Below are 15864 nucleotides of genomic sequence, written 5' to 3' on the forward strand. Positions count from 1 at the left end.
CCACACCACATCAACGGGAGGTCATTTGGCTCCAACGGATTTAAAATGCACCAGACCCGCTTACGCGAAGGCTCTTCGGTGGAATCGGGTCTCAAACCTGAAACCCTCTGGTTCCGAAGGCGGGACTTTACCACCAGGCCACGCGGCCCGGGAAGCCAAAACATAATAGTGACAAAGGTTTAATATACATGTTCTATTTTACATGGACAAAATATCGGTTGCTGCATGCTGATACCTATTAACAAATGCGTTTGATTCAGTTCTTAATCACATTATAGTTAGTTTAGTTATATTAACGTCCCGTTTTAAAGCAATACTAGGGCTATTTTGGAATGGATTTGCAATGCAGTCACTTTAAATACAATAATTCGGTTTATATCATAAGTTTTGTGAATGTATAAAATTTTCAGAACTATCTTGATGAGATTATGGTTTTGTTCTCATCAATATAAATAAAAACTATAAAAAAATTGAGCTTGAAATTATTGATTATTTATAGTGGAAAATTATTTATTTTATATAGTATTTATTAATAGTAGAAGGTTTCCTTATTTTACTGAATTACAATTGCTTTGTAATTATGAGCAACTATTCTTAACTTATTTATCGAATTGGAGTAAAAAATGGTGAATAAAATGAAAGGTACTATGGTAAATTAAAGGTATAAAGAGAATGTTTTGAATGAAATTAAAGAAACATGTAATGTAATTTTTATAATTTCTGGAAATGGAGAAAGTAATAACATTTTTACTGTAATTTCTTATGAGATAATTTTAATATCCTAAGTTTTTAGATTTCTTATGAATATTTTTTTATGAACCCTATAATTTATCATTTAATTTATTATTTATTTATTTTTATCAAATTTTGCATGTACAATCAATCAAAAGGCAATATGCTTTTTATATTTCAAATCACAAATTCTCAATTAATACAATATAAAAATTTTCCGGGATTATATTATTTACTGTTTTAAATTACGACATTAAAAATGATATGTAATTAAATTAATCCTTATTTCTTTTAATTTTCAACATTTTTTTTCCGCTAGTAAAAGTTACATCGCAAAAGTATGTATATTCTTTTTATAAAGTTTGGAAAGGTTAAATGCCGTAATTTTTGCTCTTTTTTGCACTTTCATGTTACTTTTGAAAGTTTTAAGGCTCTCTCAAGATGAGTTATTAGATTTTCAATGTTTATGATGTCAATTTAATTGTAAGAAAAGAAAAGCTTTAAATAAATCACATTCATAATATTGTTTTTAATTTTTATATAGTGAGCTCTTGGGATTTTTTGCTTCTTATAATATTCATTCGACTTATAAATTTTTCCAATTGTTTTCCACACCTCACGCGTTTACAGTTTGAGTCTTGGTCTCCAGATGTTTGATAATTTTTAATACATTTGTAAAAGCGATTTTTAAAAGTTTTTTTTAATATTTTTTTAATACCATAATTTTTTTTTATATTTCTAAATTTCACGTGCTATGATATTTATTGTATTTTGATAAAAGTCGCAAAAAGTCTTATTCAGGTTTAGTTTAGTTTAGTTATATTAACGTCCCGTTTTAAAGCAACACTAGAGCTATTTTGGGACGGACCTTGCAATTTTGAACCGCGGTCAGATGACGAGGACGACACCTGAACTGGCACCACCTCACCAAACTTCCACACCACATCAGCAGGGTCTTATTCAGGAATCAATGGTCACATTCGGTTGTATAACTTTTCCTTACCGAACATAAAACTGCCAATCAATGATCTTGTTTAAAATGCGGTTGTGTTACTGATAAGAATCAGTTCTAGAAGAGATTACAACATTTTAAACGTTATCTAAAAGTGTCAGATTTGGCGAAAGTTAACGTGATATTTAACGCAATTTTGAATACTTAATGACATGTTCTTTAATACAATTTCATGCATTTTAATACAATCTGAATATTTTCCACTCTGTTTTTTAAGAAGGATGAATTGCTTTTCAATGAATTTATTCAAAAATGTATGATAAAAATCAATGACAAATGATATTTCTTCTCATGTAAATACTGTATCCACTTCTAAACAATAATAATTTCTTCTAGATTTTTTATAGCAAATGCATTACTTTGCATAAACATAACGATTTGCATTAAACGAAAGGGGTTTGGTTTCATTAATTTTAATTATTTCTTCTTGATTCGTTTATTTAATTTAATAAGTTCGAACTCTGAAATATATTTTATTTAAATATACTTAAAAAAATTGTTTCTGAAGTTTGAAGTATAATTAAATGAGGCTAGTGGTATTGAAATGATTAGTAAGGAAGAAATAGTTACAGTTAAGTAGCGCCATTACAAATTTAAACTTTTCTGTTTATCATCGTAGATTTAATTTCAATGTTGTTGCATTTTTTTAAAATCTGTACTCTGATAAAGATAATTTATTTGTTCATTACATAATTTTTCATTTTGTGTATGAAACATTGCAAGCACACAGTGCATAAAAAGAAACAGCCTACTAAAACAGAAGTATATTAATATTTTTCTAACTTATCATTTCCATCTGCTAAATTCTGCAGAAGATGTTATCTGAATTCAAATTTAATTTTCTTCTAGATGCACTGTTTATTAAACCATTACCCATATCTACTGCTGAAAAATAAATGTAGTATACTAAATAATAAATTAATGTAAAAAATGTAATAAATTAATATATGTAGTATACTTCTTACTATTTAACTTTTTTAAATATCATTTTTATATGTAAATTAAATCATTAAAAATCGTAATGAATGAAATTCAGGTTATACACTCTTCAACAATATTCATCTACACTTCCATTGTAAATTTTTTACTGATTAATTATGCTTTTTTCCATATTTTAGACAATGTAATTATTTCCAAATTCAGAAAAATTCAGGGCTGTTTTAAGCCTCCCAGAGACCCTGACATAATTCAAATCTCGAAGCCCCCTTTTTCCTCCAAATTTTTTATCGTATTTAATTTAATTTTTATTCAGCAGTTTTAAGTAGCAAATTTTGAAAAACTGCAGTCGCAAGTCCCTTTCTAAAAACACCATTTCAATGTTACACATATAAAAAAAATGCACAGTTAAGATGCAAAATTAAGTTTAAGCAAAATATTAAAAACAAAGGACAACTTTCTTTAACACACTCTAAATAATACTGTAAAAGGAAGGGACATTTTTTTAAAAACTGAAAAGCTCCAAATTTATTAGAATTAAAAAATAGCATAATGAATAACTTGTAAATGGTAATTAGGAATATTACTAGAATAAAGTTTTAAAATTAATTTAATCAATACTTGATGTTGACTTGAATAAATTTGATTGCATGTCGTTCTTTCATTAAATGAAAGTAAAAAACTAAATAACTTTCTAAAACTGTTAAAATTTTTCAAGAGCTGAGGGACTTCTTATCAATTGCCAACTATGCCTATTTAATAATCCTCCATTTAAGGTTTCAAAATTACCTTAAATTGGTAACAATGTCGCAAAAGACAAAGGAAATCATGCTGAGAATACTTTAAAATAATATCCAATACATTGTAATGTTACAAGAATCAAATAAATAGTAAACGTTGGATAAGCTTAAAAAATAGTTTAAAAAAAAGCTTTCTTACGTATTATTATTCCATTTTCAGTTGTAATGTTCCATCAAAATATCTTCAATTTTAATTCATAAAATAAAATAAAAACAGTTTCTGGAACTTAAATAACAAGCTTCCAGATATACACACACATACACATAAAAAAACCCCGGATTTTCAACACGGAAGCATATGATTTTGACAGGTATCTCCAAATTTTTCTTTTAAAATTATTCAAAAATTAAAGTGTAGAATATTCAGATTTTAATCTGAAAATTTTAATTCACAAAATAACATTTTCTTCCAGGATTAAAAGTGAATGTATATAAATGCGTCTATCAGTCAGTTTTACAAAATAGACCATTGTACGTAGAGATACTAAATTAAGCACAAATATGTTTCTGTACGTAGAGATACTAAATTAAGCACAAATATGTTTCTGTACGTAGAGATACTAAATTAAGCACAAATATGTTTCTGTACGTAGAGATACTAAATTAAGCACAAATATGTTTCTGTACGTAGAGATACTAAATTAAGCACAAATATGTTTCGAAGAAAGAAATATGCAATTCAGTGCAACTAAAATATTAACACAAGAAATAATGCTATCTCTAGCGTAAAATAACTTAAAATTTAATAAATTCATTAATTTTATTGTTTTATCAGTTTTTAGGTTGCGTGTTTTTATTCTGTTAAAAAATATATATGTATAGATCTTATATAACATCTAAGTTTTATAGTGAAGATCTTACGTTTATATTTACTTATGAAAAGATAAAATTTTCATATAAACATGAATACCAGATTTTAAAGTATGAGAAATGATGTATTTTTTTAACTATATTTGGTTTGTTAAGTTATTTACTTCATGTGTAAATGAATTTTTTATTTAATTACGAGAAATTCAAAAGCTTTGAACAGATTTAATTTCAAATAATAAGAAATTTATCAACTGTTAAATTCTCTTATTGACTTATGTGCTATTAATTAGTTGAAATGTAAATTTAAATGATCCATTTATCTTAAAACAATTTGAATTGTCTGTAATGGTAATAGTTAAGTTCAGGTGTATTTTTTAGAATGGAATTTCGGTATTTTAGATTTTTTTTTAAAGTTTATTGATTTTCATTTGAGAATTATATTTAGCATACTTAGACTGTTAATAAAAAATTCAGAGAATTCATATAATTCGCAAACGTTCTTGATATATTTAGTCGCATATTTTAAACTTGCCACATTTGGCAACCAGTTAGTAAACTGTGATTAATGGTTGATGAAAATTTCAACTATTTCCACAACAAATAGTTCATATATATATTGTATTTACGAATAAAATTAAACTTCAGAATAAAACAATGTTGGGACTTTTTTAAAATACCTCCATTTTAAAATATTGTTGCTTTTACCTGTGATATAATTGAAAAAAAATATTATGTGCATAAAATATCTATATTTTACCTATATTTTATGCACATAATATTTTTTTTTTTCAATTATATCACAGGTAAAAGCAAGAATATTTTCAAATGGAGCTATTTTAAAAAAGTTCCAAGATTGTTTCATACTGAAGTTTAATTTTTTTCGTAAATACAAAAAAAAAAAAAAAAAAAAAAAATGTATTACAAGCATACCTAATATTGAAACCTAATTATCATGTAAAAATAAATCTAATCTTCGTATCCCGGTCACAGGGGTGTTTGTGCTCCGGGGAAACCCCGGAATTCCGGGGATTTTGAACTTCGATACCCGGAAATTCCGGGGATCGTCGTTCAAAAGGAAGTAGGAATAATAATGAATTATTTATTTTGATCTGGGTAATTTTGTTTGCTTTGAAAGCAGAAAACGCAAGGTCAGTGTGTGTGGTGAAAACTTTTCCTTTCTTTCTCCGAAGGCAGTGATAATGCGTGAAAAGGGGAAAAAAACTTATTTTTTGTTCTTTCCTTATTGCGAGTTATGACTCATTCCCCCGGTTCTCGGACATTCTCTTCTGGATTCTTTTCGGCAAGTAGGCGCAGCAGAAAAAAAAGGGAGAGACTTCGTTCGACCAGATGTGCGATCACGTGACCTGGGTTCAAAGGTCTTAATTTTGCAAAAGAAGTAATTCATTGAACTTTTATAATTAGGTCATTCAATACTTCATAATCGTAATTTTTCATTCCCCCCCCCCTTCTCGAAACTCCAAAATGTCGGTAGTAAGTCCGTAAAAGTTTCAGGGGATTTTTTGGGGTCCCACAAACACCCCTGCGGTCACAACGATAGAAAAAAAAAAGATGAAATATTTATAACAACAAGACAAAAGACAAGATGAAATATTTCTATAATCGGTTCGCTTTAAATATTTTTAAAAAATTATTTTAAAAAAAATATGGTAAAAAAATCGGTATCATTAAGAAAATAATACAATATTAAAGTACTAGAAGAATAAAACAGCGAATTTACATTATAGCGAAAATTGGATGTTACATGATTTCAAAATAGATTTACGTTTTTAATAGCACTATGATATCGGACTCGTCTCCATTAAAAAGTTCATATGTACAATAAACAAAATTTATGTAAGATGGCATAGCTTTAATGTCTGACACTTTGGTGGAATCACGGATATGAACAATTTTATTGGAATAAAATGTAATCAATAATCCCAGCTGGTCGCCAGGAGAGATTATAAAGATGAAAGTGTTTTTCTGTGTGTTGACGCTCTACAAGCCAGACCATTTTATCTAGAGCTATCAAACTTAGCACTTATAAACTTTGGATGTTGGAAATGTGCACTTCGGAGCAATTTCCTCGAAACTTCATTTAGAATTTTAATTAATTAAAAATTAAGCAATTTTTTTTTCACCCTGTAATAACTTTCCGAAAATATTCTAGAATACAAAAAATGATTTTTACTTAATCTTAATATTCAAAAATAAAATTATGTTTTCAATATCAGTTCAATTTTTTGCCATATAAATAGATTTTTAAAGAAAATATATTTAGTATATTTTTGAATAAGAATCATAAGAATTCTGAGCAGATATTAAACGTATTATGAGCGATAATATAAAAACATAAAAATTCTGGAAGAGATCAAAGTTATTGGTAAAAGTTACTATTAAATTTGCAGATATTTTTTCAATTTTGTTTTATAATGCAAATTACTAGCCTATCCTTTACCCATATCATTATTGGCAAAGCAGATTTCTGGAAAGCAAGCAATATATTTTGTCAATTCTGGGAAGAATCTGAAATTTTTTTTTTTATATCTATATTTAAAATATTGTTAATATGATAAAAATGCCAAATTTTACACTCTTAGAAATCAGATTACATTAAGGCTAGACATAGCAAAGTGTATTCATTCATTTAATTTTAGTGGAACTGATAGAAAATAATGGATATCATTATTGGCAAAGCAGATTTCAGGAAAGCAAGCAATATATTTTGTCAATTCTGGGAAGAATCTGAAAAAAAAAATTATATCTATATCTAAAATATTGTTAATATGATAAAAATTCCAAATTTTATACTCTTTTACGTTAGAAATCAGATTACATTAAGGCTAGACATAGCAAAGTGTATCCATTCATTTAATTTTAGTGGAACTGATAGAAAATAATGGAAATGTGTAGTAAAATGGACAGAGCCGCAGAAGTCTTTTAAAATAGAATGGATTATATGTATAATATCAAAATTTGAAGCTTCAAAATATTTTGTTGACCAAGACCAAGTAACATAAAATATTTAACTAACAATTTTAGCGATATTAACCCTGGCGAACCTATTGGTAGCTAAAGGATGACTAGTTTATAATATAATTTAAATTTTAATGAGTGTCCAGAATTTCTTCCTCATGTTTTTATCAGTTCTTAGTAGTACTGGATTTTTGATAGAAGTTTTATTTTCAACTTTTTACTATGTTTAATAATAATGTTCAATTTTTTTAAAAATATTGTTTTCTACTTTTTAATCTTCAATATATTTTTACAATTCATGGTTACAAGTTTTGTGGAATCGGAAATAAAATACAGTACATTCTCGAGTATCCGGCCTAGTTTTCTTTCATCGTAGTTAAAATGAGGAAGACAAGGCGTTGCATTGGGGATATTGTTTATATTTCGTGCATTTATATTAGGCATTACAGAATTTATTATGTTAAAATGCGAGCAATTTATATCCTTTGACTTACTTTTTCCCTAATAAATTCTTGAAGCGTGCAGTGCAGTATATAAACATATATAAATTACCAGTATACAGATCCTTCGATTTTAACTCGACACTTTACCGGCAACTGCTTCTATGATTTACTGGGCCGCGTTCACATTATACTTGATTTGAGATAAATACGTGATAGAGGATTTAGTACTCAATAAGACGTGATCAAATATGTATTATAACAGTGAGCTTCGTTCGGTATAAAAACTTTTGTATTCTGTCTGGTATTGGTGGGCAAAGAAATAAGTTCATCGTACTCCAGCCTATCCGGCTTCTTTGTTATCCAGCGTACCTTTCCGCCACATTAGGCCGGATACTCGGGAGTTTACTGTATAATTATGTTCCAAATCACAAACTTATGTAAGTTTTCATTTAGTTCTACAAATGCATTAATGAAGTTTCAAAACAATTGAACAGTTCGTATTATTAATGCATTTGGAATAATTAAGTTCCGTATATTGCAGCGACCGACAGTGATTTGTAAAGAATTTCTTTCACAAATTTCTACTTCAAATGATTTAAATAAACCAAGTATTATGTGAACATATAAATATTTCAATTTATTCGTTTACACTTTTAACTTAAACATTTAACTTATATTTTTATCACTATAAACATTTAACTTATATTTTTTTTATCACAATACATGTTTTATTTAAAAATGCATCGCGTAACCTGAATTTTCCATCAAATATTTTGTTGGTATATTTATCGCATTTTACCAATTTTTAAAAATCATTTCATTGAATGAGCTATGGAAAGTGTTTTTTTGTTCCATTATTGTTCATAATTTTCCATCGTGTAAAAAGCGAGCTATTTTCCAGACACCCCGACTGTAAAAAGTGATACGATCCATAAGTAATGTTCAGTTTAGTTTAGTTATATTAATGTCCCGTTTTAAAGTAACATTAGGGCTATTTTGGGACTGGCCTCGAAATTCTGAACCGCGATCAAATGGCGAGGACGACACCTGAACTGGAACTCCCCTCTCCGAACTTCCACACCAACCGGAGAAGGTTTGGTCCCAAGAGATTTAACGTGCACCGGACCGACGCCACCGCGGTCAGAACACTTTTCAGATTTTCTGTTTAAAGCCAAAAGAAATGAATCAGACCCTGTTCATCATTACACATTTCATGAATCAATTCGCATGATGAGATCTGAAAAATTTCTAGTTTTCTGCTACACAGATTTTCCAACAAATCTGTAAGGTAAGGCTGTTATTTCTGTTCCTTTCAAAATTTCTAATAAACATGTATTTGGTTTCAGAGTTAGTATTAGAATGTGATTTCTGCTGATGTCAAACGTTTGAGATAAATTTTCCTTTCTTAAAATCTAAAGCATTCCATTTTTAAAACCGTCTGTTACCGGAATGTTAGTTGCAGAAATATGAATTGGAATATTATTACCATTATTTGTTGGTACTGATTTTTCTAAAATCAATAATGTTCGCATTTGTCCTAACTCATTCCATGCTGATTTATCACATTCATGATTTTTTAAAAATTCCTTTAAAACTTTTTGGCCTTTCCAATTTCTATTAATTCCTACCAATTTCTATTAATTAATTAATTAATTATTCTAATTTCTATTAATTTATTGAAGCATCTTTGATTCGAATTTTGCAGCCATTCGAAAAATTTTCGGGGTTCCTTGAATTTTCTGTAAACACAATGTTAAAATATTAGTTATAATTCGAATTTATTTTGAATGGTTCAAAATGCCACCTAAACATTGTAAAAAAATCCTTTTTATTTCTGAAATGTTCTCTAAAGTTAAAAATATTCGTATTTTTGTACCCTCAGGGATCATAAATGAATATTCTTTAAGATCCTCAATTTACTCAAGGACTTAACTGTTGCGCAATGTATTGAATGAAAAAAGCAATATAAAAACCTTTGAATACAGTAGATATGAAATTTTACTGTTTAATCTTTTTTTGTGAAACCAGTGCTTTGTATGTACTTTATATTGCCTGTGTAGTAAAATTGCTCACTTCGCTTATTCATTGAAATTATTATATTAGGGTGTCCTAAAAGTTCCTTTCTTATCTCGCTATGAATGGCCTTATTTAGCTCTGCTTGTGTGAACATGCAGGCTTATCTATTAGCCGTCTATGTCATCGGTTTCAGTCGTACCAGAGCTCTACTACACCCCCAAAAAGTTCTTTTGTCCATTTGGTTGGATTGGAAAGGCGTAATTTTCTAAGAGCTACTTCCACAAGGTGAATCAATAAATTCTACGAAATACTGCCATCAACTGGATCAATTGAAAGCTGCCATAGCAACAAAAAAAAAAAAAAAAAAAAAGGTCAGAATTAATGCACCGACGAGACGTTGTTTTTCTTCATGACAACGCTAGACTACATATTGCATTAGTCGTAAGAGAAGCTCTTACAGTTTGATTGGGATGTTTTACCGCATCTTGCATACTTTCCAGATCTCACTCCATCTGATTATTACTTCTTTCTATCCTTAAACAATTCTCTTAGCGATAAGCGCTTTAAATCCATCAGCAAAATAAAAGCGCACCTCGAGGATTATTTTTTATCCAAAACCCAACAATTTTGGACATAAGGCATAATGCGGCTTCCTGAGAGATGGAAGAAGGTAATAGAGCAAAAGGGTTCTTACATAACAAAATAAATAAAACAGTAAATATTGTGTATTAATTTCATATTAGAAATAGGAAAGAAAGTTATGGGACACTCTAATATTTAAAATTATAAAAATATTTTATATTTTAATTATCTTCACTTAATTGCTAAAATTATTTAGTGTTGATTACTAAGATTACTTTTGATGCCATTTGAAATATTCTTATATATATTGTACTGTCGTTTTGTCTTGCTGTATTTATCTTCAGTTCCGGTCTATCTTAAATCAAATTTTCGGATAAATCGAATTTTTATTGTAGTCCCATCGACTTCGAATGAGTCAAGTTCTAGTGTATTTTTATAGTTTATTTAAGTGTTTTTTAAAAACATCCTCAAGAAAATTTGTAATGGATGTTTTCAATTTTTTAGAATATCCTTAAATAATATAAAATTCAATAATTATACAAAAATGAAATATGTGAAGGTTTATCTCTCTGTTCTAATTTTTACAGAAAAGTTCAGAACATTTCTAAACATTAAACTTGAATAAAAACCAGTTTATGTGAAACAGAAATATGCATTTGATCAAAATTGGTTTGTTTAGTTACCTTTTATTCAGTTACAGAAATACTCATTACTTCCTTCTTTTAAGATATAATAATTTCTTTACAGGGAAGTCAAAACTTTGTATAAAATTACATTAGACATTTTTCTTTCGATTACTAGAATGCTAATAATGAAATTTTATTCCCTTTTCCAAATCAAGTTTATTAACAGGCAATTTTAAAATAACTTCTTTTTTAACTTCCTCCTTCTTATTTACATGTTCTTATAACTATAGCTTTCTTTCTGAGGAAGGACTTATTTTTAGTTTATCTCACATCTACTTTTATTTCTAAGTCATCGTTTACCATAATTTACGTAATTGTTTGGAGAAAATTTTTTCGCGTTTCAGATCGTTATTTTGTTTGCAAGGCATGGAAATTGCTCAGGAGATGGATTTTAATTATACGTTAACAAATTTGGACTTGGAATTTCACAATCTTATGATATCAAAAGGAATATAATACAGAAAATTTAAATACGATAAATGGGAAGCAATGTTCATAGGTTTTCAACTTCAAAATTCTCTGCCGCAACTTACTAATATATAAAGAGAATCCTCCTCCTCAAAGTTGATAAGCTGCTGCGAGAGAAATCTGTTTCTCTGAGGCATTAGCATCTTTAAAAAGTCTGGTTATCGATTCCGTTGAAAGGAAAAGTAGTGGTGCAGCACCTCTTTTTCTTCATTAAGGTAAATTAATTTTCAAAGAATTCCAGTTAAAGAACCCTAATGCGGAATCTGTAGATAAAGACGGCTTTTCAGAATTTCATTCAGATCACCGAAAGTTCAAATTAATAAAATCCTACAGGAAGAAAACTGATTCATCTTTCAAATCTGGAACTTTGACTAAGCAGCTGAAATCTTCCCATTTAATGGCAAGCAACATATTCGTCCCTTTCTCTGATGAAGAATCTCTCGACTGAAACTCTGACGATGACGTCAACATGCGAAATGCCAACAATCCTAAAGAATTAATGTTTTTCTCCCTATCTCCGAAAAAGGTGGCCTTTCCTCTACAACAAAACCATCCACTGAGGAATCAAACGCAGAAGATGTGGCGTCACTTGCTAACATAGGCTTTCTACTGAAAAAACTCAATCAGCCCTGCAGAATCAAAATCATTGATCGCATGTTGCTGGGCAACAAATTAAAAACTTCTCTTCCTCCCCGCTTTATCCGTTGACTTGCATCTAGCGATTCAGCATCATATCCAAGAGGTAAAGCTCAAGCCTACATGTTTATGGAAATCTTGCACATCTACACGGTAGGACACCTCACATACAAGTAATAAATAGTCTTATCACTTAGAAACGGTGTTTCAACCACCCGGATTATTTTATATAATTCATGATGTTATAGTAATCAAGTGACACAGTTTATGTCAAATTTGTGGTTTAACCGATTTGGACATAGACTAGATTCCTACTTGTTAGACAAAGCTCTGCACTAAACAGCAACTATTTCAATTATGGAGAACAGCACATAGCAAATTATCGATGGTTGTCGATGGACGCCGCCTTCAGGGGGGGGGACAAACAATAACTTGGAACGATCCAAGGATTTTAAATTTACGCGAATTAGGATGCTCCCCTCGATTTGCAGAATTTGCGGCAATTTGCAGAATCAAACCGAGCTACAACTTTAATCTATAATAAGCCTATTCTCCAAATGCCTTTTTTTCCGAAATGAAAATCTCTAAATGAAATTACCTTTCTTTTTACCATTCTTTTCAGCTAATGACTAAGATCATGAACCAGATTCCACAGATGATGCTAGATGGAACTAGCTCACTAACATAACTCTATTTTTAAATTTTCATATTTCGCTCTTTTATATTGAAAATAAGAAGGAACAATAGAAATACTTTGGCACTAAACTTGAAGAAAACATTTAATTGAAGTAACAAGTCTTAATTTAAAAATAGGAATACTCAATTCGAAAACTTTTAAATTACTTCTGTAGAAGAAAAAAAAATCGAACAGAATGTAAAATATCTATTTTGAATTGCTACAGTACTTGCAAATAACACATTATTTATAGATTCAGTATCTACAAATAACATTTTTTCCGCAGGTACAATATCTCAAATGGCACTCTCCATTTGTTATTCAAATCTACTTATATTTCAGCATGAATACAAGCAGAAGACATGTATATATTAACAAAATATATTTGATGAACATGAGATAAGCTGAAAAGAAACAATGAGATTTCGTTTAAAAATGTATTGTTGACTACCAGTAGTGCTAAAATATTATATTAATCAGTTTTAGTTGCTATATAGCCTGATATATATAAAGTAATTTTTAAAAAAAAATTTCCGCAATATTATTGTTTTTCTGTATTCTAATATATATTCAAGTTTTATTGTCCTTAGCTACTCTAAGGTATTGCAAAAAATTGATATTGTTTTAGAATTGTTTACAAACTTTAGTATCACAAAAGAGAGATAGTTTGCCTTTAGTTTTCTAAAAGAATTAAGAATTTTCTTTTTGTAACAACAGAAACCTTTAATTTATTCTTTCCTTATGTTACAGAGAGAAAAAATGTCAAATTGTCCGAATGCTTTCGGAAGTTATTCCAACCCTTTACATCGCCAGTGTGCTCGAAACCAATGTAGTTTAAATACCGAAGACCGAGGTGAGTTGGAGTGCCTGCTTTGTGGAGCAACATTTTTCTACGATGAATTTCACGCGTGTGTTGCAGCAGGAAATCAACAACATCGTTCAGAAAGTGGAAATGAAGTGGCGCCTCTAACTAGCTTCTCTAACGTTGTTGCAGCTGGAAATCAACATCATTCAGAAAGTGGAAATGAAGTGGCGCCTCTAACTAGCTCCTCTAACGTTGTTGCCGCAGGAAATCAACAACATCATTCAGAAAGTGGATACCAAGTGACGTCTCTAACTAGCTCCTCTAACGTTGTTGCAGCAGGAAATCCACATCATTCAGAAAGTGGAAACAAAGTGGCGCCTGTAACTATTTCTTCTGACGTTGTTGCAGCAGGAAATCAACAACATCATTCTGAACTGCCACTGAATCAGAAAGAAGTTTTGTCTGTAACCTCTAACATTATGAATCATAAACATGCTTCAGCAGCAAAGAAACCAACAAGTCCACTGTATCTGGAATTAAGGGAACTGGCATATCTGACAGTTAATGGCGACGGTCCAACACTGGATCTAGCCGATTTTGTATATCTGACTAAAAATGGATATCCTTTTTATCCGGATGAAATAAAAAAAGAAGAAGCTCAAAGTATTGTAGAACAATATTTTTTAAACGAACATTCGACAAATGGAGGCGAGCAGCCAACGCATGAAGATAGTGAAGTGAACCAAGTTAGCTGTTCACCAAACCAAGGTGATTTTGTATATCTGACTAAAAATGGATATGATTCTTATCCGGATGAAATAAATAAAGAAGCTGAAAGTAAGGTTGAACAATATTCTTTAAATAGGACAAATACTCCTCTAAATAATCAGGAACACTTGAGAAGGGAAAAGGAACTAAAAAAGAAAAGAGCTGTTAAAAACAGCAATGAGATGAAAAGAAAGGATATTTCGGCCGCAAGCTTACAGTCAGCACATGACGTACAAGAAGCAGCAATAAGAGAGAAAGAGAAAACAACAAGAGGCAACAAAAGAGCACGGCAAGAGATGGAAATTAAAAAAGCACTAAAAATTAGAGAGCATACAACGCCATTACAGCAATCCAAAATCAGCAGCAATAATGAGCAGTTATTGAATGATACTGAAATGACTACAAACTTACAGAAAAACTTAAGAAATATTGCCGCCGCAAGCTTACAGATGGCAATTCAGAAATTGGAGAAATCAAAAAATAGAGAGCATACAACGCCATTACAGCAATCCAAAATCAGCAGCAATAATGAGCAGTTATTGAATGATACTGAAATGACTACAAACTTACAGAAAGACTTAAGAAATATTGCCGCCGCAAGCTTACAGATGGCAATTCAGAAATTGGAGAAATCAAAAAATAGAGAGCATACAACGCCATTACAGCAATCCAAAATCAGCAGCAATAATGAGCAGTTATTGAATAATGCTGAAATGACTGCAAGCTTACAAACACAGTCGTGTTACAATTTTGGAAACGGAATGGATTTTCATAAGGGCAGTCAAAGTGAAAGTCAATACGACGGGTTTCCATATGGAAATCCGTTGTATTTAAACGAACATTCGACAAATGGAGGCGAGCAGCCAACGCATGAAGATAGTGAAGTGAATGAAGAGCAGCCAACGCATGAAGATAGTGAAGGGAATGAAGAGCAGCCAACGCATGAAGATAGTGAAGGGAATGAAGAGCAGCCAACGCATGAAGATAGTGAAGTGAATGAAGAGCAGCCAACGCATGAAGATAGTGAAGGGAATGAAGAGCAGCCAACGCATGAAGATAGTGAAGTGAATGAAGAGCAGCCAACGCATGAAGATAGTGAAGTTAGCTGTTCACCAAACCAAGGTGAACAGTTAACTTCAAACGAAAGCGAATTTTTAATTTTAAACCCAGACGTAGGGTTCCATATAGACCAAGACATAGGTTTATATTTAGACCCAGGCTCACTATTTATTTTCAACGATGGTAGAAATATTCTTTTAAATACATACAATGAACGCGCCTTGATTATCATTAAAACAAACATTATGGAATGTAAACCATAGAGAGCACCGATTCTAACATTATGCGGGGGAGGAATGTGAGCTCTTTTATAATTCATACACTGTGGACTGTCAATTATCTATCTCAGACTTTTTTCTAACAACATCTGGAAACTATACATTTTAATATGTTTTCATTTTGTGCAATTTCAAGATAAATAAAAAACGCATTTAAAAAAAAAGTGCATTCTTTTTCGTT

At 30.2% G+C, this 15864-nt stretch overlaps 1 protein-coding gene across 3 annotated transcripts in view; it reads left to right on the top strand.

Moving 5' to 3' along the window:
* Positions 1-15864, top strand: part of LOC129961076 (uncharacterized) — a 71656-nt gene that overhangs the window by 29581 nt on the left and 26211 nt on the right. The window lies entirely within an intron of this gene.

This window comes from Argiope bruennichi, chromosome X2, assembly GCF_947563725.1.
Source record: "Argiope bruennichi chromosome X2, qqArgBrue1.1, whole genome shotgun sequence".
In the NCBI taxonomy this organism is placed as follows: domain Eukaryota; kingdom Metazoa; phylum Arthropoda; class Arachnida; order Araneae; family Araneidae; genus Argiope; species Argiope bruennichi.